This window comes from Carcharhinus amblyrhynchos, chromosome 17 (assembly GCF_965287045.1).
Source record: "Carcharhinus amblyrhynchos chromosome 17, sCarAmb.v2.hapA, whole genome shotgun sequence".
NCBI lineage: Eukaryota > Metazoa > Chordata > Chondrichthyes > Carcharhiniformes > Carcharhinidae > Carcharhinus > Carcharhinus amblyrhynchos.
This window is the reverse complement of record NC_137340.1, coordinates 34976352-35001931: the sequence shown is the minus strand read 5'-3', so window position 1 is coordinate 35001931 and position 25580 is coordinate 34976352. Positions and strand designations below refer to the sequence as shown.

Here is a 25580-nt window from a genome sequence, read left to right as displayed (position 1 = left end):
TGATAGTTCAGTACAATTTTGCACAACTCCTCAGATACATAAACAGTCCCTTTCCATATGTAGCAAGACCTGGACAATATAAGTAGAAAATAACATTCATACCAAGAAATGACCATCCCCAAAAAGGGAGAATCTAGCCATCTCTCCCTGACATTCAATGGTGATACCATTGCTGAATCTCCCACTATCAATGTCCTGGGGGTTATCACTGATCATAAACTGAACTGAGGGTCCAGGAACAGGTTAGAGGCTTGGTGTTCTGCAGTGAGTAACTTACATTCTGACTCCCCAATGTCTGTCCATCATCTGCAGGGCACAAGTCAGGAATCTGATGGGATATCCTCCACTTACCCGGATGAGTGCGGCTCCAGCAAAACTTGAGAAACTCAGCACCATCCAGGACCAAGCAGCCCACTTGACCAGCACATCACCCACCACTTTATACATTTGCTCCCTTGAGCACACAGTGATAGCAGTGTGTACTATCAACAAAATGCACTGCAGCAACTCACCAAGACTCTTGACAGCAATTTACAAACTTGTGACCTTTACCAGCTGGAAGGAAAAGGGCAGTAAATGCATGAGAATAGCACAGCCTGTAAGTTCCTCTCTAAGGGGGTCAATATCCATACTAAAAATCATGAAGGGGAATAGCAGCCATGCCAGTTACCATGTTCCTTGAAAGAGTTAAATGAAAAACACGTACACAGTATATCTGCAAGACAAATATATCAGGGCACCACACTGGGGGCTCTTTGTCTCATTGCGAGATTTCTGAGAACTAAAAGCCTGTCCAAATGACAGACAAAGCCTTCAAGATAATCACAGAATCCCTACAGTACAGAAACAGGCCATTTGGCCCATCGAGTCTACACCAACCACAATCCCACCCAGGCCGTGCTTCCAAATCCCTAGATATTTACCCACCAATCCCTCTAACCTACGCATTTCAGGACACTAAGGGGCAATTTTAACATGGCCAAACCATCTAACCTGCACATCTTTAGACTGTGGGAGGAAACTGGAGCAAACCCACACAGACACGAGAAGAATGTGCAAACTCCACACAGACAGTGACCCAATCTGGGAATCGAACTCAGGTCCTTGGAGCTGTGAAGCAGCAGTGATAACCACTGTGCTACTGTGTCGCCCCAGAGGGTGGGAGTCTCTGGAGTGTAGATTTATTTATCTATCCTTGGCCCAGTCCAAAATAATTTATTAAATTAGATATCTGGACGTGGGAGAGGTCATTGGTATCTACAAATGCAGATGGCTTGGATGTTAAGGACAAGAACTTGTAACAATAATGAATTAGGCCAGCTAACATGATTAATTCTTGCTGATTGGACATTATAATTAAGTAGGCATGCAATGGCTGTGATTGGTATTTAACATTTGTATCCTATGCATGATGTAACTCTAAGCAATACATTTGAGTGGATAGACAACTCCTAGATCTTGACTGCTATATGCTAATTACTAGTAATTGAATCTGGGTGGCATGGTGGCACAGTGGTTAGCACTGCTGCCTCACAGCGTCAGGGACTCCGGTTTGATTCCCGGCTTCGGTCACTGTTTGTGTGGAGTTTGCACGTTCTCCCCACGCCTGTTTGGGTTTCCTCTAGTTTCCTCGCAGTCCAAAGATGTGCGGGTTAGGTGGATTGGTCATGCTAAATTTCTCCCTAGTATCAGGTGGACTAACTAGGGTAAATGCATGTGGTTATAAGGATGGGGCCTGAGTGGGATTGTAGTTGGAGCAGACTCGATGGGCCAAGTGGCCTCCTTCTGCACCGTGGGGATTCTATATTTGCTTGTGTAATCTTGGATTCTGGCTAACCACTAGCTAGCGTACAGGAACCTAGCTCAAATAAATGGCTTTTGAAAAACTCTGACTTGGTCTGGCTACTTAAAGGGAACAAAGTTGTAACAAACCAAAACATCCCTCAATATCCTCCAAGACTGACACTATCCTGATTTTGAACTATATCACAAAACTTCCACTGTCCCTGCAACAAAAATCTTGGAACTCAATTCTTAAGAGCGCTGTGGATGTACCTACATCAGGTGGACTTCAGTGGTTCAAGGTGGCAGTCCTAAAGGACAATAAAGGATAGACTTCATAAAATTATATACAAAAAAAGGGAAATAATCACTTATAAACAGCATCCTATTAAATCATTGCCAGATTATAATATTGAAATTTTATTCTGTCGAAAATCAGAACACCATCTACCAATACAAACAGAAGCAATGCTTAGCATAAGTTCTTGAAAATTTTGAACAACAAAAAAAAACAAACATTCAAATTTGTACAACGTGTTATTGTTTATTATAGCCTTGGGTTCAGAACATACCCAGATCTGATTACATAATAAAAAAATTGGAATTTGGACATCAAACTCATATGAACAATTATTACAAAAGAACAAAGAACAACCCAGCACGGGAAACAGGCCCTTCGGCCCAACAAGCCTGCGCCACCGCATCACCCTACACCTATTCTACCCTGTGTGTCTACGAATAGAACCCCTGACTTAGCCAGATTCAGGGGAGAATAGTGTCAATTTGGTAAAACCAATCAGCCTAAGAGCACATCTTTGGGGTGTGGGAGGAAACCGGAGCGCCCGGAGGAAACCCACACAACCACAGGGAGAATGCACAAACTCCCACAGACACAGGCCCAAATCCATGTATCTGCACAGCTAGCAGTGCTAGTCACTGAGCTGTTGCGGCGCCCGTCTACCGGTCCAGGATCAAGCACACACACCGACACGAAGTACTAGGCCACTCCCGGAACCTCCAAGAGCAGCCCACGCATGACCCACCGTGTGCATGCCCCTCGTTTGACACGAGGTGGACCTCCACCTGCAGAATAAAAGACAAAAACGTTAATCACAAGCCTGCCTTTCCGGTGTCTCCCGAGGTTCTAACCCTTATTTAATAACCCCTACCATAACCCTCCATCCTCATTTCACTCATGTGCCTATCTAACTGAACCTTAAACGAGTCCAACGTTCCCGCCTCCACCACCCTACTCGGTAGCGCGTTCCATACCCCCACAACTCTCTGCGTAAAGAACCTTCCTCTCATATCCAAATTATACCTCTCCCCCCTCACCCTTAAATCATGTCCTCTTGTATTTGTAACCAATCTAGGGAGCAGTCTCTCACTATTGACTCTGTCTATTCCCTTCAGTATCTTATATACCTCTATCATGTCCCCCCTCAATCTCCGTCTTTCCAAGGAGAACAGTCCCAGTTTCTCCAACCTTTCCTCGTAACCCAGCCCCTCCATGCCAGGCAACATCCTGGTAAACCTCCTCTGCACCCTTTCCAGAGACTCCACGTCCTTCCGGTAGTAAGGTGACCAGAACTGGACGCAGTACTCCAAATGCGGTCTAACCAACGTTCTATACAACTGAAGCATTAGACGGCAGCTTTTAAACTCTGTACCCCTTCCTATAAAGGCTAGCATTCCATAAGCCTTCCTGACAACATTCTCCACTTGTGTCGCAACCTTCATGGATTTGTGAACCTGCACTCCCAGGTCCCTCTGTGTTTCTATACTCCTAATTTGTCTACCTTTAATCACATAGCTCCTCTCTACATTATTCCTTCCAAAATGCATCACCTCGCATTTGTCAGGATTAAATTCCATCTGCCACCTATCTGCCCACTGCACCAACCTATCTATATCCTGTTGTATCACCTCACAATCCACTTCGGTACCCGCCAACCCTGCCAACAGTCCCTCCCAATCAGTGTCCTGCAGCTCCCTCCTAATCCTGCCATAGCTCTCCTTTCCCCAGTTCAGCACACTCCCGTTCGGCCGGCACTCGTCCCTTTCCATTTTTATCCTAAAGTAGACGGACTTGTGGTCACTATTAGCCACATGTTCACCTACCTCAACCTCTCCCACCTGCCCCGGCTCATTACCCAACACTAAATCCAGTATAGCCCCTCCCCTAGTCGGACTAGTTACATACTGCTCTAGAGACCCTTCCAAAACACATTTCACAAACTCCTCTCCCTCCGTACCCCCAGCTCTAGGCCCCCTCCAATTCACTCCAGGAAGATTAAAGTCACCCACTACAACCACCCTATTCTTCCTGCACCTATCCAAAATGTCCCTGCAAATGCCTTCCTCCACTGACCTCGGGCTGTTGGGTGGCCTATAATACACCCCTAGCAATGTAATCTCTCCCTTTTTATTCCTCAACTCCACCCACAGTGACTCAATCCCTATCTCTTCTATATTGTCCTCCCTCTGCACCACTGTGATGTTTTCCTTGACTAACAGTGCCACCCCTCCACCTCTCTTCAACCCTCCTCTGTCACACCTAAAACACTTGTACCCAGGAACATTCAGCTGCCAGTCCTGCCCTTCCCTTAACCATGTCTCTGTTACAGCCACCACATCTAACTGCCTCACAAACATCAAGGCCCTAAGCTCATCCGTTTTCCCTGCCACACTCCTAGCATTGAAACAGACACAGTTCAACCCACAAGTGTCCCTCGGAACCTCCTTCTCCCTGATACTTTTCCTTTCACCGGACTGTCTCCCAGCCACCTCCCCACCCCCCCTCCATATTAGTTTAAACCCTTCATAAACACCCCAGCTAATCTCCCCGCTAAGACATTAGTTCCCCTCCCGTTCAAATTCTCCCCACCCCTCCTGTACAATTGCCCTTCTCTCCTAAACACCTCCCAGTGATCCACAAAAGTAAAGCCCTCTACCCTACACCAATCCCTCAACCATGCATTCAGCTGCATGATCTCGTCATTCTTTGCCCTGCTGGTACTGGGCAACAACCCAGAGAGTGCCACCCTGGAGGTCCTACTCTTTAGTTTGGCCCCCAATTCCCTAAATTGCCTACGGACCTCTACCCTACTCCTCCTTCCTATGTCCCCCTCCCCTACATGCACTATGACCTCAGCCTGTGCCCCCTCCCCTTTCAAAATTCCCTGTACCCTGTCCGTTACATCCTTGACCCCTGCTCCAGGGAGGCAGACCACCATCCTGGAGTCACACCTCTGTCCACAGAACCTCCTATCGATACCTCTGACCCTCCCGTCCCCTACCACTATCACCTTACCAGCCCCCTTCTGTCCCTCTAAGTCAGTCTCCTCCTCCTGCCTATCTTTCTGTGCCCCTGTCGACGAACCATGGGGGGCCTCTGGGGAGGCCGGGGGACCCTGACTACTCTTCTTCTTCCTCTTTCCCCTCCTAACAGTCGTCCATCCTCCCTTCTCTTCAGCCCTTGAGACCTCCTCCTGCTCATGGTTCCCAGCCATTATCTCCTCGTTCTCCCTGACTAGAAACACATCTTCCAGCCGCCCCTCGAGTTGCCTGACCCGGGCCCTCAAGCGCTGCAGTTCTAAACATTTACTGCAGATGTGGACCTTGGGGACACGTGACACCACCAGGAACTCCCACATGTGGCACCTGACGCAACTTACATTCCTCCCTATATTCCCTACCATGTCCCAACCTCCTGTAAGTGCCCAAAGGTAGAAATCTGTCACTCACCTTCTCTAAGCCTGCTCTCTCCTAAGCCCAGCGAGCCAAAGCCCTTCTCACTCAGTTCCCACTCACTCCGCTGCCCGCTCCCGACGCTGCCCGCTGTATGCTGCTACCCCTTTTTTATACCCCCCGCTCCCCCTTAACGACTATCCCCTGGCCTAACTTCCGGTACGGAAGTAAACTACACTCTAACAAGCCCCGAGAACCGGAAGTACAGAAAAAAATTATTCTAGAAAAATATACAGCCTGTAAAATAGAACTGAATTATTGTAAAGAATCACTCAATCTTATGAATGCATGCACAAAGTTGACCAACTCTGTGTAAAAATTAGAATTTAAAGTTTCATTTGAGGCAGTTCTGTGCAAATGAGATGCCCAAGTAAAATAAATGATTTTTCTTAAAGCACGGGATTAGCAGACACTTCTTGTATTAGTTATAGCCAGTGCTAACAGGATTTCTTCCACTAATAAACAAAGCTACAAATGGTCCAAAATCTTCAAAAAGGATCTCCTTCTCATTCTGGATTGAGAGAGAAGTTTTATTTTAGCTGCTTCAACATTTTTCTTTCAACCATTCGTGGCTTCAGCTTTTCAATGGTATATTGTAAACCTTAAGGAAGAGAACACATTGCAAAAATGTTAGATTTAATTCTACTCCATTCCATTGAGAAAAACTGGTCACCAGGAGGACCCTGCTTGGCCACCTGCCTCAGAATCCCGGCCAGGGCTGTAAACATCAGTGCAAAACACTCATCTTTTGAATACGGACCACACATCAACATTACTCATGTCAGCCAGTAGAAATGGTCACAACCCTCCTCTTAAATGGCAGGTAACCTGGTTAACAGGCATGCAAGTGAAGGCGGTTATGTATAAAAGTTGCTAGCTCTTCTCATTAAGCAATTTGATAAGACTGGAAGTCTTCCAGCCAGTGAAGCAGTTCTTTCTCTTATCTACAAATCCCAGTTAGAAGGGAAGGGATAAATGCAGGGACAAAAGCTGGCAGTCCAATGATACAATCATTAAGTTCACGCTAGGACCAAGGGCCCAATCTGAACTCTGAATAAAGCCACTCACAATCAATGCATCCAGTTCAGCATATTTGACGCTAACCATTAGGTACCTGGACTTCTCAAAGTCACTTTATGGAAGACAAACATTTGAAAACACTTACCTCTTTTTTCAAAAAAAACTTTTGCTTAATCGAGATTTCTCTTTTTCAGACTGATGATTATTTCACTTAAATTCTGGTCAAGCCGCTGATATTCAGATACATTTGGACGTCTAGTTCTTCTGGACCCATTTTTCTGGCACATGGCAGTGATCTGGAATGAATCAAATACATGGTACAGACAATTCCGTTTAAAAATCAGTCTGTGGCCATTGTTGAAATAATAATTGCTGGCATAATGCAACTAGCATCTTAGATCTAAAAGGAGAGTTTCAAACCATCAAAGGAGTAATTTTAACTTCTCACCAGGTGGACATGGCACCCTGTCAATGTTTTACACTTGGACTTCAACAGACTAAAATTAGATAGGGTGTAAACCACAATTCACTGATGGTTGGTTTCATGACAAGCGTTTTAAATGACTCTGTTGCCATCCCAAAACTCAGTTTAAATATTCTTATCATGGCCCAGCACACACATGAAAATTTTAATGCTATGTTTTAAAAAGTGAACCAATAAATGATCTTTAATGATGTTGAGATGGCTGCAGCATACAATTTGGCATTTGAACTGTAGGCAGTAGAATTTGCAGTCATTACCTGATTAAATATGGACCTATAATGGGACATGGAGAGAGTTACCTGCATGTTCCACAAGGAACATTCAAAGTCAATGGATGCGAGATGAATATGAAATGGATCCCATCAACCTCTCATTTTACTGTGATGGCCCCTCATCTAAACACAAAGACCTTGGCTGAAATTAAGTTTATCTAAGACTACATTGGCATCTTGGTCAAGTGGACCAACAGGCTGAAGAATGACAGATGGCGTTTAATTCAGATAAATGTAAGGTGTTGCATTTTGGTAAGACAAACCCGGTCAGGACTTACACAGTTCATGGTAGGGCTCTGAGGACTGTTGTCGAACAGAGAGACCTAGGGGTGCAGGTACACAGTTCCTTGAAAGTGGTGTCACAGGTTGTCAGGGTGGTGCACTGCCTTCTTTGGTCAGTGCATTGAGTACAGGCATTGGGATGTTATATTACAACAGTGCAAGACATTGCTAAGGCCACACTTGGAGTAGTGCATACAGTTCTTTGGTTGCCCTGAAATAGGAAGGATGTTATTAAACTGGAAAGTGCGCAAAAAAGATTTGCAAGGGTGTTAGCAGAACTGGAAGGTTTGAATTATAAGGTGAGGCTGGATAGGTCTATGACTTTTTTCCCCCCGGAACATAGGAGAATGAGGGGTGACCTTGGAGAGGTTTATAAAATCATGACCGGTATGGATGAGGTCAATAACCAAGGTCTTTTCCCAGGATAGGGGAATCCAAAACCAGATGTTTAAGATGCGAGGGGAAAGATTTCAAAAGGACTTGAAGGATAATCTTTTCACAGAAGGTGGTGCGTATATGGAATGAGCTGCAAGAGGAAATGGTAGAGGTGGGTATAGTTCCCACATTTAAAAGACATTTGGGCAGATACATGGATAGGAAAGGTTTAGAGGCATATGGGCCAAGTCCAGGTAAATGGGACTAGCTCAGTTTAGGAAACCTTATCGGCATGGACAAGTTAAATCAAAGAGTCTATTTTGGTGCTTTATATCTCTATGACTATGACTCTAACTCAAGTGTTGAAAGGCTGCAAGGTAGGATGGTGATTTGCCTAACCTGCTTGTCGGAAAAAGATTTTGGACTTGTAACAGGTTCGATGAGACAGTGGTGATTGTACGTAATGATCTACCCAACTTATAGCCATAAAAATGTGTATCTGTAGTACTATTAGCGTAGCCCACAATAGTGTCCCCTCCCAACATTAAAACTTTTAGTTCCCAAGTTTTATCATCTGCCAGCAGGTTGACTTTGTAGGCAGCATTTCACCAGGCTAATTGTTGGCACAGCTTAGATCATCAACACTGACAAGTCACATGGCGCACAGTGGCTAGCACTGCTGCTTCACAGCGCCAGGGACCCCGGTTTGGTTCCTGGCTTGGGTCACCGTCTGTGCAGAGTTTGCAGATTCTCCCCATGTCTGTGTGGGTTTCCCCCCACAGTCCAAAGATGTGTGGATTAGGCTGATTGACCATGCTAAATTGACTCTAGTGCCAGGGGATTAGCAGAGTAAGTATGAGGAGTTACGGGAATAGGGCATAGTGATCAGTGCAGGCTTGATGGGCCAAATGGCCTCCTTTTGTACTGTAGGGATTCTAAAAGTCTTTGGCGGTGAATCCGAGAGTTTGGCTCTTCACTTCACAACATACATACAGTGGAACTGTGACTTTCATCGTGACCATGATTACATTTGCACAGCCTGCTTTGAAGAGTTCACACTTGCACCATTTGATTCTAAATGTTTTTTGGATTCACCGCCAATGACTTTTCCTCCTCTGAAAATTGGGTCATGGCATGAAAATCTTGGGTTTAAATGTTGATTTTATCCTTAATATCCAAAACTAAAATCTTTGGAGTTAGTGCAGAAAAACCAAAAAGCTGACAAGCTTACCTTATTTTTGCTGTGGTAAAGGATATACACAACCGCCACAAGCAATGAACCAGTCAGTAGGTAAATTATGAAGTGATGTTCAAATAATTCTGATTGCACAGTTCTCCTGATAGGGGGTGTGGCTGGTCCTCCGGGTTTCTCAGTTGGCTGGGCCGTCGCCTTGAATCCGTTGGCCGGCGGCGCGGATCCGTTGGCCGGCTGGGGCCCGGGTCCGTTGGCCGGCTGGGGCCCGGGTCCGTTGGCCGGCTGGGGCCCGGGTCCGTTGGCCGGCTGGGGCCCGGGTCCGCTGGCCGGCTGGGGCCCGGGTCCGCTGGCCGGCTGGGGCCCGGGTCCGCTGGCCGGCTGGGGCCCGGGTCCGCTGGCCGGCTGGGGCCCGGGTCCGCTGGCCGGCTGGGGCCCGGGTCCGCTGGCCGGCTGGGGCCCGGGTCCGCTGGCCGGCTGGGGCCCGGGTCCGCTGGCCGGCTGGGGCCCGGGTCCGCTGGCCGGCTGGGGCCCGGGTCCGCTGGCCGGCTGGGGCCCGGGTCCGCTGGCCGGCTGGGGCCCGGGTCCGCTGGCCGGCTGGGGCCCGGGTCCGCTGGCCGGCTGGGGCCCGGGTCCGCTGGCCGGCTGGGGCCCGGGTCCGCTGGCCGGCTGGGGCCCGGGTCCGCTGGCCGGCTGGGGCCCGGGTCCGCTGGCCGGCTGGGGCGCGGGTCCGCTGGCCGGCTGGGGCGCGGGTCCGGCCGCCGGCTGGGGCGCGGGTCCGCTGGCCGGCTGGGGCGCGGGTCCGCTGGCCGGCTGGGGCGCGGGTCCGCTGGCCGGCTGGGGCGCGGGTCCGCTGGCCGGCTGGGGCGCGGGTCCGCTGGCCGGCTGGGGCGCGGGTCCGCTGGCCGGCTGGGGCGCGGGTCCGCTGGCCGGCTGGGGCGCGGGTCCGCTGGCCGGCTGGGGCGCGGGTCCGCTGGCCGGCTGGGGCGCGGGTCCGCTGGCCGGCTGGGGCGCGGGTCCGCTGGCCGGCTGGGGCGCGGGTCCGCTGGCCGGCTGGGGCGCGGGTCCGCTGGCCGGCTGGGGCGCGGGTCCGCTGGCCGGCTGGGGCGCGGGTCCGCTGGCCGGCTGGGGCGCGGGTCCGCTGGCCGGCTGGGGCGCGGGTCCGCTGGCCGGCTGGGGCGCGGGTCCGCTGGCCGGCTGGGGCGCGGGTCCGCTGGCCGGCTGGGGCGCGGGTCCGCTGGCCGGCTGGGGCGCGGGTCCGCTGGCCGGCTGGGGCGCGGGTCCGCTGGCCGGCTGGGGCGCGGGTCCGCTGGCCGGCTGGGGCGCGGGTCCGCTGGCCGGCTGGGGCGCGGGTCCGTTGGCCGGCTGGGGCGCGGGTCCGTTGGCCGGCTGGGGCGCGGATCCGTTGGCCGGCTGGGGCGCGGATCTGTTGGCCGGCTGGGGCGCGGGTCCGTTGGCCGGCTGGGGCGCGGATGTGTTGGCCGGCTGGGGCGCGGGTCCGTTGGCCGGCTGGGGCGCGGATGTGTTGGCCGGCTGGGGCGCGGGTCCGTTGGCCGGCTGGGGCGCGGATCTGTTGGCCGGCTGGGGCGCGGATGTGTTGGCCGGCTGGGGCGCGGGTCCGTTGGCCGGCTGGGGCGCGGATGTGTTGGCCGGCTGGGGCGCGGGGCCGTTGGCCGGCTGGGGCGCGGGGCCGTTGGCCGGCTGGGGCGCGGGGCCGTTGGCCGGCTGGGGCGCGGGGCCGTTGGCCGGCTGGGGCGCGGATGTGTTGGCCGGCTGGGGCGCGGGTCCGTTGGCCGGCTGGGGCCCGGGTCCATTGGCCGGCTGGGGCGCGGGTCCGTTGGCCGGCTGGGGCGCGGGTCCGGCCGCCGGCTGGGGCGCGGATGCGTCGTCCGGCGGCGTGGATCCGGCCGGCTGGATCGTGGATGATTCCTTCACTGCCAATGCAAAGAGCAGAAAAGAACAGCGAAAATGTTACATTTTTACAAACTGCACTCGATGTCCCAACACATTCTCAGCAAGATATAGGAATTATTGTTATGCTGATAAACATAGCAATTTAACTGTGCCTTCCAAAATCGCCAAGAAAGCAAAATGAGGTTTGTAACTCCATATTTTAAATGATGATGTTTGAGGAATAAATGCTGACTAAGAAGAAAAGGGATATAGAAGGTCTAAGTGAGTGGGCGAGGGTCTGGCAGATGGAGTATAATGTTGGTAAATGTGAGGTCATCCATTTTGGTAGAAATGACAGCAAAATGGATTACTATTTAAATGATAAAAAAATTGTAGCATGCTGCTATGCAGAGGGACCTGGGTGTCCTTGTGCATGAATCACAAAAAGTTGATTTGCAGTGCAGCAGGTAATTAAGGCAGCAAATGGAATTTTGTCCTTCATTGCTAGAGGGATGGAGTTTAAAAACAACGAAGCTATGTTGCAGCTGTATAAGTTGCTGGTGAGGCCACACCTGGAGTACTGTGTACAGTTTTAGTCTCCTTACTTGATAAAGGATGTACTGACACTGGGGGAGGGTACAGGGAAGATTCACTAGGTTGATTCCAGAGTTGAGAGGGCTGGCTTATGAGGAGAGACTGAGGCTATACTGATTGGACTTCAGAAGAATGAAGTGAACAGATAAGATAGAAGCAGAGAAATTGTTTCCACTGGCAGGTGAAACTAGAACTAGGGGGCATAGCCTTAAAATAAGGGGGAGCAGATTTAGGACTGAGTTGAGGAGGAACCTCTTCGCACAAAGGGTTGTGAATCTGTGGAATTCCCTGAAGCAATTGAGGCTACCTCACTGAATGTTTTTAAGGCAAGGATAGTTAATTTTTTGAACAGTAAAGGAATTAAGGGCGATGGTGAGTGGGTGGGTAAGTGGAGCGGAATACACAAAACAATCAGCCATGATCTTATTGAATGGCAGAGCAGGCTCAAGAGGCCAGATGGCCTACTCCTGCTCCTGATTCTTATGTTCTTATAATCAAGAAACTCTGAATGATGCTGCTGAATTATAACAGAGCTGTACAAAAAGATGACTAATTAAAAATATCCAAATATTCATACCTTTACTTTTACAAACCAGTTATTGACTTTGCATGGAAACACAACTTTTATAGCTGCAGCTTCCTTACTGTCAAACTTGCGATATATATACCCCAGTGCAAGAACTAGAGAAGGCTTGAAATCCTCCATGGAAAGTGGGGTACTCATATGTATTTTGACACCTTGTCAAATGGTTAACATACAGTGATGCCAGCAGTGACACCTGATCTGCTATTCTGACTTGGCCACTAGCTTATGTTGGTGAGTGGGCCATCAGTGAAACAATATTTGTTTTCCCAAGGAAGGTCCAAGTTAGAATAACAAGTCATAAAATGAGACAGCGCTAACCATCCACTTATAAGACTCAATGCATCAGTAACGTATCACAGAGTTTCTGAACATCAGAGGCAAAAATGTAACTAAACTCCCAGTACCACTTTAAAGAGCAGTAAAAGGAGGCAGCTAGCAGTGTATCTAGAATACTCCTGCTCCCAAATCCTTGCTAGCAACATGTGGAGGGTCAAGATCTTAATTGTGTAACAAAGTTCCCCTATTTACACTAAGGGGGCAGGAAGACAAAAATATAGATACTTAGAAAAAGTTGGCACTGGGAAGGTGTTGGGGAAAGAAAAAAATCCTGGTACGTTAGAGATAATTTTAAGCCATTAGGCATTTAAGACACCGACAGGACTAACAGCATTGAGATAAATGACTCTAAATCAGACTTATAAGCTAACAAGGGAACACTTTACACACATATGAATGCAATAAGAGATTTAAAACAAGTGATTGTGATTTTAGTACATAGTTTGATATTTTAAATGTAATAAATGTATTTTATGAATGTAATTGTGCACTTTAGCCAGAAGCAGATTGCTGCAGGGTACAATGGTATGGGGCATGCAGATGGAACCACATTCTTAGAGAACAGTGAAACTTCAGAATGTGCAAGCTCTTATCAACGAGAATTGCTAGCAGTAAGGTTCTCAGGGCTATTGAAGAATAGAGTTATTCACTATCCAGATAAGACAATACCTTCTCAGACATGAGAACGTGCAATAGTCTGAGTTCACCAGTGATATGGAGGAAACTGGTGGGAATATTAACTTTGACCTCAGCATCTGGGGTTGCGAAGCAATAGAGGAAGTTGAGTCAGCAAAAGGGGGAGGAAGCATCCGGATTCTATGGACCAATGAAATCCCATCACGTCAGAGAGTAAAATGCAATTGGCTAAAGTATGCGCCAAATGTTATTGATGATTTGTGTGTGTTGAAGATGATTGATTCCAAGATAATGAAAGGCAGGAGAATTTGATAAGAAAACTGTATAATTGATCTATTCTAAACTGTAAACAGAGTTTTTTGGAGATGTCAGGCTCTCTATGTCTGGAGGGACCTAGGACTCTTCGATAATCTCTTCCTGAGACTCACTGGTCAAATAAAGTTACATTGGGACACTGGCATTTGAGAGTCTTTCTATTGGCTGAAGTTTTGGCGATACCCGGCCACCTTGCAAGCCCCACTAACAAAGTTAAAAGCAATTGACTGAAGGAAACTCAAGTTGGAAAGATAAAACAAGTAATTGTTAAGGTATGGATCAGAAACTCCAAGGTACATTATGAAGCCTGACTAGACCCCAATAATTTTTCTATTTTGGCATTGGTGTGAGGATATGGTACAATTCTATTGAAGTACTAGGAAGCTTTAACCAAAACAAACTTCAACAATATAATTTAACTATAATGAATGAATTAGCTTAACTTTTAACCATTGAAATACTTAAACATGACAAGATACAGCTAACCTATCTCTATGCTGGCTAGTCAGGGTGGAACTGTTAATTACAAGGGTGCACAGGCTCAAGGTGAGAGGTGGAAAGTTTAAGGGGAATGTGTAGGGTAAGTTTTTCCACAGAGAATGGTGGGTGCCTAGAATGCGCTGCCAGAGGAAGTGGTGGAAGGAGCATATTAGCAACATTTAAGAGGCATCCGGATGGGTACATGAAAAGGGAGGGAATAAAGTGATATGGGCTGAGTAAGGGCAGAAGGTTTCTTCTATAGTTTAATTAGGGCATCATGATCAGCGCAGTTTTGGAAGGCTGAAAATCCTGTTCCTGTGCTGTACTTTTCTTTGTATTAGTTCCAATTCAGGCAATGTTCCTCTTATAGACTTAAACTCCTCTTCAAAATCAGTTAGTAACATACAGGTTTACATATTTGTACTTGGGCTAGAAGTCCTCAAGCCTCCAGAACATCTCTAGAGAGAGCGATACACCTGTTTCTCCCAGCAGGACACAGACATCTATTGCTTCTTTCAGAAAATGGCAGTAACTGTCTGCTTTTCCGTTGTAAGCTTAGCTCCCCCGCCCCGCCCCCCCCGCCCCGCCCCCCCCGCCCCGCCCCCCCGCCCCCCCCGCCCCGCCCCCCCCCCGCCCCGCCCCCCGCCCCCCCGCCCCCCCCCGCCCCGCCCCCCCCCCCGCCCCGCCCCCCGCCCCCCCCCCCCCCCACTTAAGCACATGACTGTCAATCCACTTAATCAAAACCCTACTCTGAAACACCAGGGTAAAACCAACTTAACAAAAGTGCATCAACTCAGATAAGAACAAGCACATTCCTTTGTCCATCCCGACTGTCTGCCCCTCTACCGCGGCTACATTCGTGGCCACGTGTCCGTGGAGAGGGAGCATGTAGTGTCCGCTGGTGCAGTCAATGCCTTCCGTGCCCGCTGGGCACCAGATGGGCTGGGGTGCGTTATAGACCCCGACAATCACATTTTGATTTGATGTGTCTTGTTTCCTTTGTACTTTTGTTGTTGTTTGGGCTGTTCCCCTTCCTTTTGGGGAGCTGCCCTTTTTACTTTGTCCTAATTTAATTTGAGTTTGTCTATTTGGTTTGACCTTGAAAGAGGACATTCCTAGCCAAAATCAATCATTCTGCATTCTCAGCAATGTGGACTACCTGGTGCCCAGACAAATTGGCACCATTGTGGAAAGGAACTTAAGAAGGAAATTAGGAGAGCTAGAAGGGGTCATGAGAAGGCCTTGGCAGGTAAGATTAAGGAAAACTCTAAGGCGTCTACAAGTATGTGAAAAGTAAAAGGATGAGACGTGAAGGAATAGGACCTATAAAATGTGACGGTGGGAAAGTTTGTATAGAACTGGTAGAAATAGCAGAGTTGCTCAATGAATGCTTTACTTCGATATTCACGGTGGAAAAGGATCTTGGTGGTTGTAGTGCAGGCTTGCGGAGGACTGAAAAGCCTGAGTACGTAGACATTAAGAAAGAGGATGTGTTGGAGCTTTTGAATAGAATCAACATAGATAAGTCACCGGGACCAGATGGCATATACCCCAGGTTACTGTAGGAGGCAAGGGAAGAGATTGCAGAGCCTCTGGCGATGATCTTTACATCATCGATGGAGATGGGAGAGGTTCCAGAGGATTGCGGATGGGGTTCCTATATTCAAGAAAGGGACTAGAGATAGCTCAGGAAATTATCGACCAGTGAGTCTAACCTCAGTGCTTGGTAAGTTGATGGAGAAGATCCTGAGATTTATGAACATTCAGAGAAGTATAGTATAATCAAAAATAGTCAACACGGCTTTGTCAAAGGCAGATCATGCCTTATGAGCCTGGTTGAGTTTTTTGAAGATGTGACTAGACACATTGATGAAGGAAGAGTGGTAGATGTGGTTTATATGGACTTCAAGGCATTCGATAAGGTCCCCCATGCAAGACTTACTGAGAAAGTGAGGGGGCATGGGACCCAAGGGGACATTGCTTTGTGGATCCAGAACTGGCTTGCCCTCAGAAGGCGGAGAGTGGTTGTAGATGGGTCTTTTTCTGCATGGAGGTCAGTCACCAGTGGAGTGCCCCAAGGATCTGTTCTGGGACCCTTGCTGTTTGTGATTTTTATAAATGACCTGGATGAGGAAGTGGAGGGATGGGTTGGTAAGTTTGCCAATGACGCAAAGGTTGGAGGTGTTGTGGATAGTCTGGAGGGATATCAGAAGTTGCAGCGTGACATAGATAGGATGCAAGACAGGGCGGAGAAGTGGCAGGTGGACTTCAACCCAGATAAGTGTGTGGTGGTTCATTTTGGCAGGTCAAATGGGATGAAGAATATAATATTAAGAGTAAGACTCTTAGCCGTGTGGAAGATCAGAAGGATCTCGGGGTCCGGGTTCATTAGGACTCTCAAATCGGCTTCGCAGGTAGAGGATGTGGTTAAAAAGCCGTATGGTGTACTGGTCTTCATCAATTGAGGAACTGAGTTTAGGAGTCGGGAGATAATATTGCAGCTGTATAAAACCCTGGTCAGACCCCACTTGGAGTACTGTGCTCAGTTCTGATCACCTCATTACAGGAAGGATATGGAAGCCATTGAAAGGGTGCAGAGGAGATTTACAAGGATGTTGCCTGGATTGGGTGGCATGCCTTATGAGGATAGGTTGAGAGAGCCTGGGCGTTTTCTCCTTGGAGAGACGAAGAATGGGAGGTGACCTGATAGAGGTGTATAAGATGTTGAGAGGTATTGATCGAGTGGATTCTCAGAGGCTTTTTCCCAGGGCTGAAATGGCTGCTACAAGAGGGCACAGGTTTAGGGTGCTGGGGAGTAGGTACAGAGGAGATGTCAGGGATAAGTTTTTCACTCAAAGGGTGGTGGGCACATGGAATCGGCTGCCATCGGTGGTGGTGGAGGCAGATTCGATAGGGTCTTTTAATTGACTTCTGGGTGAGTACATGGGACTTAATAGGGTTGAGGGTTATAGGTAAGCCTAGCAGGTAGAGGTATGATCGGCGCAACTTGTGGGCCGAAGGGCCTGTTTGTGCTGTAATTTGTCTATGTTCTATGTCTATGTAAAACAGTTGAATTTTCAATATAACTCTCACATGAAACATGATATGAATACATTTCTTAAAAGGCACAGTATCATCACATAATATACAAGTATTTATAGAGTATAGAAGCTCTGACTCACATAAGTCAGGGTTTAAACAAATTTGATAACCAAAATATTAATGCTAGGGCCAATTTTATTTAGACAAGTAAAATCAAATCAAACAAGGCTTACTAAGGCTTCAAAAATTTACCCACATGTTAATAAGTACTTGACAAGTGAAAGTGAAAGGTTAGTTTAGATTGATCTTATTGAGCATAATCTTGATATTGGACTTCTAAATTCCCATTCCACTGATGTCAAGATTGACACAAATTTCATTAGAATACTCACAAATATGAGGGCAGGTGCAAACTGGTATAAACAATAAGGAGCCAAAGGAAGTTAAGGACTTGGAACCTCCGGGCAGTGGATATGATCATCGGATTTCTGCTGCTATTGAAAATTCCCACCCATTCACGATGTTACTTCACATTTCTGCCAGGCCTTAAGAACCCAGCTTTCTTAGAAATGCACAACACAGTATTCCTTAGGGAACTCTGCTGTGGCAAAATAGAGTCAGGAAAGACAAGATATGTGCCCTTTTTACAGCACGAGTTGCCCTATGGCAAGGTTTTTTTTGTCTAACATTACCTGGGTAACTAACCAGGTATATACATCGATACTATCCAAGGTCTCTGATCTAACTTAGCATCAGGAACATTCACAAGAGGGTCCAGGGCAGTAGGAGAATTGTCCATCAAAAATGCAAACTTTCCAGGCAACTCCCATGTGGGTCCATGTGCCAGGACGTCCAAACAGTTGCCTATGAAGTCTCTGATGTCAGGTATAGAAATGAAAAGTTTTAACTCCATTAATTAAATCATTCATGCAAATCAGGTACAGTCCAAAACCTATAATGGGAACTTTTTCCATTTTTAATGTAGCTTACAAGAGAAAAATATGTATTGAATTGCATTTCCTGCTCAAGACTCACGTGAGGATAAATTTACAATACTCAAAAATTGCAATGCATTACCAGAAAAAAATTTCTATAACACCCAATAATCTCAAAATATAGTCAAGTAGTCAGATGGAAAAATGTGAGTTAATTAGGAAGAGCCAGCTTGGATTTTTAAAGGGGAAATCATGTTTAATTAACTTGGGAGGTTGTTTTTTGAGGAGGTAACAGAAAGGATTAATGAGGGTAATGCAATTGATGTGGCATACATGCACTTTCAGAAGGCATTCAATACAGTGCCACACAACATACTTGTGTGAGAAAAGTTATAGCTCCTGGAATGAAAGAGACAGTAACAACGTGGACGCAAAATTAGCTGAATAATAGGAAGCATAGAGTAATGGTCAATGGATAATTTTCAGGCTGGAGGATGGTTTTGTAGTGGTGTTCCCCAGGGGTCTGTACTGCGACTTTGCTTTTTCTGATACACATTCATGATCTAGATCTTGTCGTGCAGGGGACAATTTCAACATTTACAGACAACAAACCTTGGAAGTATTCTGAAGTGTAAGGAGGACAGTGTAGAACTTCAAAATGACAGACAAGTTGGTGGAGTGGGCTGATAGGTGGCAGATGAAGTTCAGTATCTGTGAGGTGCAACATTTTGGTAGGAAAAATGTGGAGGGACAATACAAAATAAGGGGTAAATTTTTTAAAGGGATGTAAGAGCAGAGGGATCTGGCTGTACATATTCATAGGTCATCCCTAATTGCCTTTGAACTGAGTGCCTTGTGATGCCATTTAAGAGTCAGCTATGGATGCAGGAGAAAGGCACTAAGCCATGATGCGCTTTTGGAGAGCTGGTGCAGACACGATAGGCCAAATGGCCTCATTCTGCGCCCGAATAATTGTGTGTTTCTATGAAGAGAACCCCTGAACTTACACATTCCGGAAACTCCTGATTCAAGGGCGGGAAGAGTTTTTTTAATGGGCAGAGGCATTGAGATCAAAGGACTTAGGCGAACCGTACTGTTGAACTCAGGCACGAATTTAATTCTCCCTGTCCAAAATTCCACTGCCCATCAGTTCCGTGAGGCTCAGAATTTGATTCGGGATTTTCCCTGTCCCTGGGGCGGGGGAAGTAATACGCCGCAAAATAGGCGGACATCATAAATATTAACAAAAAAATCCTCTTCTCCCAAACAAGGAAGTCAGTAAAAACGAAAGTAAAGGCGCAGATTGAACCCATGGTTGGTTACGTGGGGATGGGTCCCACAATACTGCAGCCAACTTTTCATGTGTCCAAGACTGAGGTCGGTCCACAGTAAATTGACCCCAATTAACAGAAATTCATACTCTACATCCAAATAAAAGTTATATTTAAACTACTGCCATTTTTCCCGCCTCTCACTCAAAAAAGAGACATTACCACATTTTACTCGTAAGTGAAAACAGAACTTCCTATCTTTAGACATTTAAATACATTATTTACAATACAGCACTGGAGTAATAATTCCCAATTCTCTGGGATAACAGTGGGACTCTGGGAGCTGGACTCGTTCTTATAGGATCTGTGCACCTGCTCCTGAAGTCAATTTCCCAGTGAAATGGCAACAGTTAGTCTCACACCTCCATCCCCACCAACAATTCAAGTTTTACATTTAACAACTTACCATTTATAATGAAACACATCATAACAATCGCAGCGAAGTTGACCTTCCACGCCATTTTGCTGTACACGAGGAGATGAGTTGAATTGAAAGTACAATGCGGAAATCCACCCACCCTTAATGCAATCGAATTGCAATAAATTCTAGCGCCGCCCTATATTCGTTTACAGAGCTGCTCCCTTAATACAAATATATAGACAAACACAGAGCTCTGATCGGTACTATCAGATAGAATGGGGTCTCCTCGCCTTAAGCTAAATTCTCCTATTAACAATTAGTTAATTGTTTGAGGATCATGCGGGCAGATGAAAGCTTTTTGAGGTGGAGTTTTTTTTATGGGAAGTGGGCGTTGCTAGCGATTTATTGCTCATCACTAATAATCTCTCTTGCGATTGTGGATGGTAAACGGTCGCCTTGCAGTCCATGCGGTGTAGGTACACCTCCAGTGATGTTAGGTGTTCCTGGATTTTGATATAGCTGGGTGGGCCTTCACACTTGAGCCACCCCCCCCCCCCCCCCCCCGGCTGAGGGGGTGTACCCCAAAGGTGCACTAGGGAATCCCTTTCTTAGGTTCCCAGGTAAGGTTTTCCAGAAGTGCTAACTTCCTCTGGACAATCACAAATCACAAAGTCAGTTTAAAATTTATGTATTAGTATCCCAAGTAGGCTTACATTAACAATGTATTGACATGGAGATGTCAGCATTGGACTGGGGTGGGCACAGTAAGAAGTCTCACAACACCAGCTTAAAGTCCAACAGGTTTATTTGGAATCACGAGCTTTCGGAGTGCTGCCCCTTCATCAGGTGAGGAACTGTTGTACTGTGAGGATGATGTTACTGTGAAAATTCTCTTGTTGCCACACTCCAGTGCCTGTACAGGTACATTGAGGGAGAACTTTAGAATCATAGAATCTTACAGTGCAGAAAGAATCCCTTTGGCCCATCGAGTCTGCACTGAACACAATCCCACCCAGGCCCTACCCCCATATCCCTACATATTTTACCCACTAATCTCTCTACCCTACACATCCCTGGACACTAAGGGGCAATTTCTTAGCACGGCCAATCAACCTAACCCGCACAGTTTCCTGGACTGTGGGAGGAAATTGGAGTACTCGGAGGAAACCCACGCAGACACGAGGAGAATGTGCAAACTCCACACAGCCAGTGACCCGAGCTGGGAATTGAACTCAGGACCCTGGAGCTGTGAAGCAGCAGTGCTAACCACTGTGCTACCGTGCCGTCCAAATGGCCAATGCAACCAACATGTTTTTTGGACTATGGAAGGAAATCAGCACACTGGAAGAAACTCATGCAGACACAGACAATGTGCAGACTCCGCACAGCCATGGACCCAAGCCAGGAATTGAACCTCAGTCCCTGATACTGTGAGGCAGCACTGCTAACCACTGTGCCACTATGACACCCAGGGTTCTGATTCCATCACACCAAAAGTTACCTTGAAAAAGTCACTTTGTCTCTGCCCTACATGCTCTTTTTCATCTCTTTGCTTTCTCTCTGTTTTCTTTTCCTCTTGTTCAGCTATCCCTTAGCTTGTTTGGTTTTCTGTCTCGCCATTACTGTTTATACTCCTTTCAATCTTCCCCAGGATGATAATCAATAATGCAAAATCAGTGCTGCTATTCAGGAACCACCCGATGCTATTTTGTCAGCTGAGACAGCCATGTGGGTAAAAAAAAGTTAAATTTAGATCAAGAAAATAGAAAAGGCAAAAGATTTTAAAAAAGACAATTAAAGTCTTTAGTAAATTTTGTAACAAATGGGTATTGTCTGTGTAATAATTCTTGTTCAGCAGGTAAGGGAAGAACAGCAACACATTTAAGAACATAAGAACATAAGAAATAGGAGCAGGAGTAGGCCATCTAGCCCTTCGAGCCTGCCCCGCCATTCAATAAGATCATGGCTGATCTGTCGTGGCTCAGTTCCACTTTCCCGCCCTCTCCCCATAACCCTTAATCCCCTCTCTTATCAAAAACCCATCAACCCGCGTCTTAAAAATATTTAGCGAGGCAGCCTCCACCACTTCAACGGGCAGAGAATTCCAGAGATTCACCACCCTTTGAGTGAAGAAGTTCCTCCTCAACTCCGTTCTAAACCGTCTCCCCTTTATCTTGAGGCTGTGCCCCCTAGTCCTACTGTCTTTTTTGAGCGGGAAGAGTCTCTCCACCTCTATCCTGTCCATCCCATTCATCATCTTATCAATCATTTGTAAACAATCATTTGTTTACAATTAAAGATTATACAGTGCCTTGCAGCCTTATGGGTGTTGTCAGCTCCTGAGAAAGTTCTGGAACAGAAACCCAGGTTCACCGGGTGATCCACCATCTCCCTCCCTGATTGTTCCCCATGTCATGTGACCCTAGTTAAATTCTCTACTACCGAGGAGTATCCTCAGGAACACAGTTAAGTATTGCAGTCTTACTCACTCCACACTCCAAACTACAACTGCCCCCTCAGAGCGGTCCCCAGACAGATCATCCCACACCCAGGGTCACCTGACCTGTTCCCTTAAATGGGCATTACAACCCTTTCTCTGCAGATGGATCTTTAAAGGGACAATCACCACATCCTTCCTCCTCTAACTCCTTTTATTCAAACATCAATGCTCAATTTACACAGTCCATGATAATTAAACATGAATCTAGTCAATTATAAATTCAGTCTTTCAGGGCATTTCCAAATCCTAGTGGAGTGATGTAACTCCTCTGGCTAGAGCACTTCCACAGGATTGCTGTCAGCTGAAACCACGATGACAAGTACCTCTTCAGGCACCGGTAGTTCAGTTCTATCTGTTTTTCTCGAGATGTTGGCTGTGCCTGCCACAGGACGACCAGGTAGTTCAGTGCTTGGATGTTCAATAACATTCCCAGATGGCAATATCACTGCCAATTGATGGTACTGGCTGCTGGGGCAACTCTCGCTCTTCTAAGTGGCCTGTGTGTTTCTGATCCTTCCTTCAGAATCCACTTGATAAGATTGGGGCCCAGCTTTGGATACAACAGCTCTAGGGATGCAACTTGATTTTTTTTTGGTAATTTACAAAAGAAGCTACCTTTCCCTGCAGTGAGTGATGACGGACTGGAAATGCATTGCCTGAGAGTGTGGTGGGGGCAGGTTCAATCGAGGTATTCAGAAGGTAATTGAATTCGGAAAGGAAGAATGTGCTGGGTTACAAGGAGAAGGCAGGGGAATGGCACTGAGTGAATTGCTCATTTGGACAGCTGGGACAGACATTGTGGGCCAAACAGCCGCCTTCTGTGCTGTAAGAATTCTATGATTTGTGAACAATCCATCGCAGACTACAGCAACAATTTGTGCTTTTGTTGCACCTTTCATATAGTAACTTGTCCTAGGATGCTTCAGAGAAGTATCCTGAAACAGGAGATTTAATACTGAGTCACTGAGGAGATATTGGGTCAGGTGACCAAATGCTTCGTCAAAAGTGGTAGATTTTATGGAGCATCTTAAAGGAGGAAAGAAGGGAAGAAAGGTGGAGTGTTTTAGTGTTGGAGTTCCAGAGATTGGGTCTTTGGTAGCATTAAGGCGTGGACACCAATCTCAGAATGATTAAAATCAAGGATGTTCCAGAGGCCAGAATTGGATGAGCGTCAATATCTTGGAAGGCTGTAGGGCTGGAGGAGATTATAGAGATAGTGAATGGCGAGGCAATAAAGGGAATTGAAAATGGGATTGAGGCTTTACAACTGAGGCACTGCTTAACCAGTGTAGGATAGTGAGTGGAGGGATGATGGGTGCTTGGAATTTATTGCAAGTTAACACATGGGCACCAGAGTTTTAAATAACTTTAAATTTATGAAGGATAGAATGTGGGATGTCGGCCAGGAGTACATTAGAATAGTCAAGTCCCAAGTGAGAAAACCATGGATGAGGGTTTCATCAGCAGATGGGCCAAGGAAATGGCAGAATTGAGTGATCTTACAGAGGTGGAAGTAGGTAGTCTTGTTGGTACAGATATGTTAGAACTTCATTTCGGTATCAAATAAAGCACCAAGGTTGTGAACAGTGTATTTTGTTTTAAAGTAAAGTTTATTTATTAGTCACAAGTAAGGCTTACATTAACACTGCAACATAGTTATTGTGAAATTCCCCTTGTCACCACTGTCTGGCACCTGTTTGGGTCAATGCTCCTAACCAACATGTCTTTTAGAATGTGGGAGGAAACTGGAGCACCCAGAGGAATAGTTCTTGATACATATTTTAATTAATGTTAGATCTTAGTGATAGTGTTTTTCTTTCTTTTATTACTATTGTTCATTTATATGCAACCCTTTAAACGAATGAGCAGTGTACCTGAGATGAATTTCCTTTTAGACAATAAAGTGATTTGAAATTGAATTGAATTTTAGCTTCAGATGTTGCCATGGAGAGGGATGGAGTTGATGGCTAGGGAACAGGGTTTATGGTGGGGACCAATGGCTTCAGCCTTTCTAATTTAAATTGGAGGAAATATCTTCTCACTCAGTACTGGATCTTGGACAAGCGTTCTGCTTGTTTACAGCTGGTGGACTCATTGAGAGAAGTCACTTGTGAAAACTGATGTTTTTCCGCATGATGTTTCTGAGGGACAGCTGTGGATGAGAATTGAGGGGGGTTGTCAAGGGTAGATCTTTAGAGGGTCACCAAAGGTAATCATCAACTGAAGTTCTGTGGAAGGATCATTCAGACCGGAAACATTAACTGTGTTTTTCTCTCCATACATGCTGCCCAAACTGCTGAGTTTATCCAGCATTTTCTCTTTTGATTTCAGATTTCCAGCATCTGCAGTATTTTGCTTTTAATTAATTATGCATAACTTGATATAAAAGCTGGGAGGAGATGAGAAAAAATATTTCTTTGATCTTACCTAGAAGAACGATGGAAGCAAATTCAAAGTAGCTTTCCAACAGGATTTGGAAAGATAATTGAAAGTAAGAAATTGCATGTCTATGGGGAAATGGCAGGGGATTGCGTCTGTGTGGTGACTCTTCCAGAGATCTGGTATAGATGCCATTGTGATATATGGTTCTGACCTTCCTTTCCTGTTTTTTGAAACTTTGGACCACTAGCCTATTGTCTTCTTTAAGCCCCAAATGTTCTTTTTGCAGTCATTTCCAAACTTTACATTTCTTTTTAAAATGTAAACAATAACAGATGTCTCTTTGGCATTGCCTCTCAAGAAATTGATGTTTGAAACTTGGTTGCCCCCACCTTCAATGGTGAAGGAGCGACACGATGGCACAGTAGTTAGCACTGCTGCCTCGTAACACCAGGGACCCGGGTTCAATTCCGCCCTTGGGTCACTGTGTGGAATTTGCATGTTTTCCTCGTGTTTGCACGAGTTTCCTCCAGATGCTCCAGTTTCCTCCCACAGTCCAAAGATGTGCAGGTTAGGTGGATTGGCCACGGTAAATTGCCCCCTTAGTTTCAGGGGGACTAGCAGGGTAATTATGTGGGGTTGCAGGATAGAGCCTGGGTGGGATTGTGATTAGTGCTGACTTGATCGGCCAAATGGCCTCCTTCCGTGCGAAAGGGATTGTATGATTCTAAATGCTATCAGGTAGCTCAGTCTCTTCTAGCCCGAGTCAGGGTCAGCTAGTCAACCCGAGTTAGCATATAATCTGGTCCGGTGTGCATCTTGTCATCTTCCTAATTATTCACTCTTGCTGAAAAAGTGCAGCGATGTTAATCTAGCGATGTAAATATAAAAATAGATAAGTGAAATATAAGGCAGTAAACATCCTAAGGAGTTTGGATGACACCGGACAATGAAATTGAAGTCAGCTGAGTGCCACAATTAGATCATAACCTTTAAATTACCATCTGTGATCCCATTTTAAAAATAATGTAGCCT

The 25580-nt window shown here is 46.5% G+C and overlaps 1 long non-coding RNA gene across 1 annotated transcript; it reads right to left on the bottom strand.

The window, feature by feature from the left end:
- Positions 1-5661: 5661 nt before the first annotated feature.
- LOC145354215 (uncharacterized) lies at positions 5662-9361 on the bottom strand. The gene is made up of 3 exons (XR_013888829.1): positions 9197-9361; positions 6698-6848; positions 5662-6133 (listed from the first exon to the last, which is right to left on the bottom strand). It is a non-coding gene; the product is annotated as an uncharacterized LOC145354215 (long non-coding RNA).
- Between the last annotated feature and the right edge of the window lie 16219 nt (positions 9362-25580).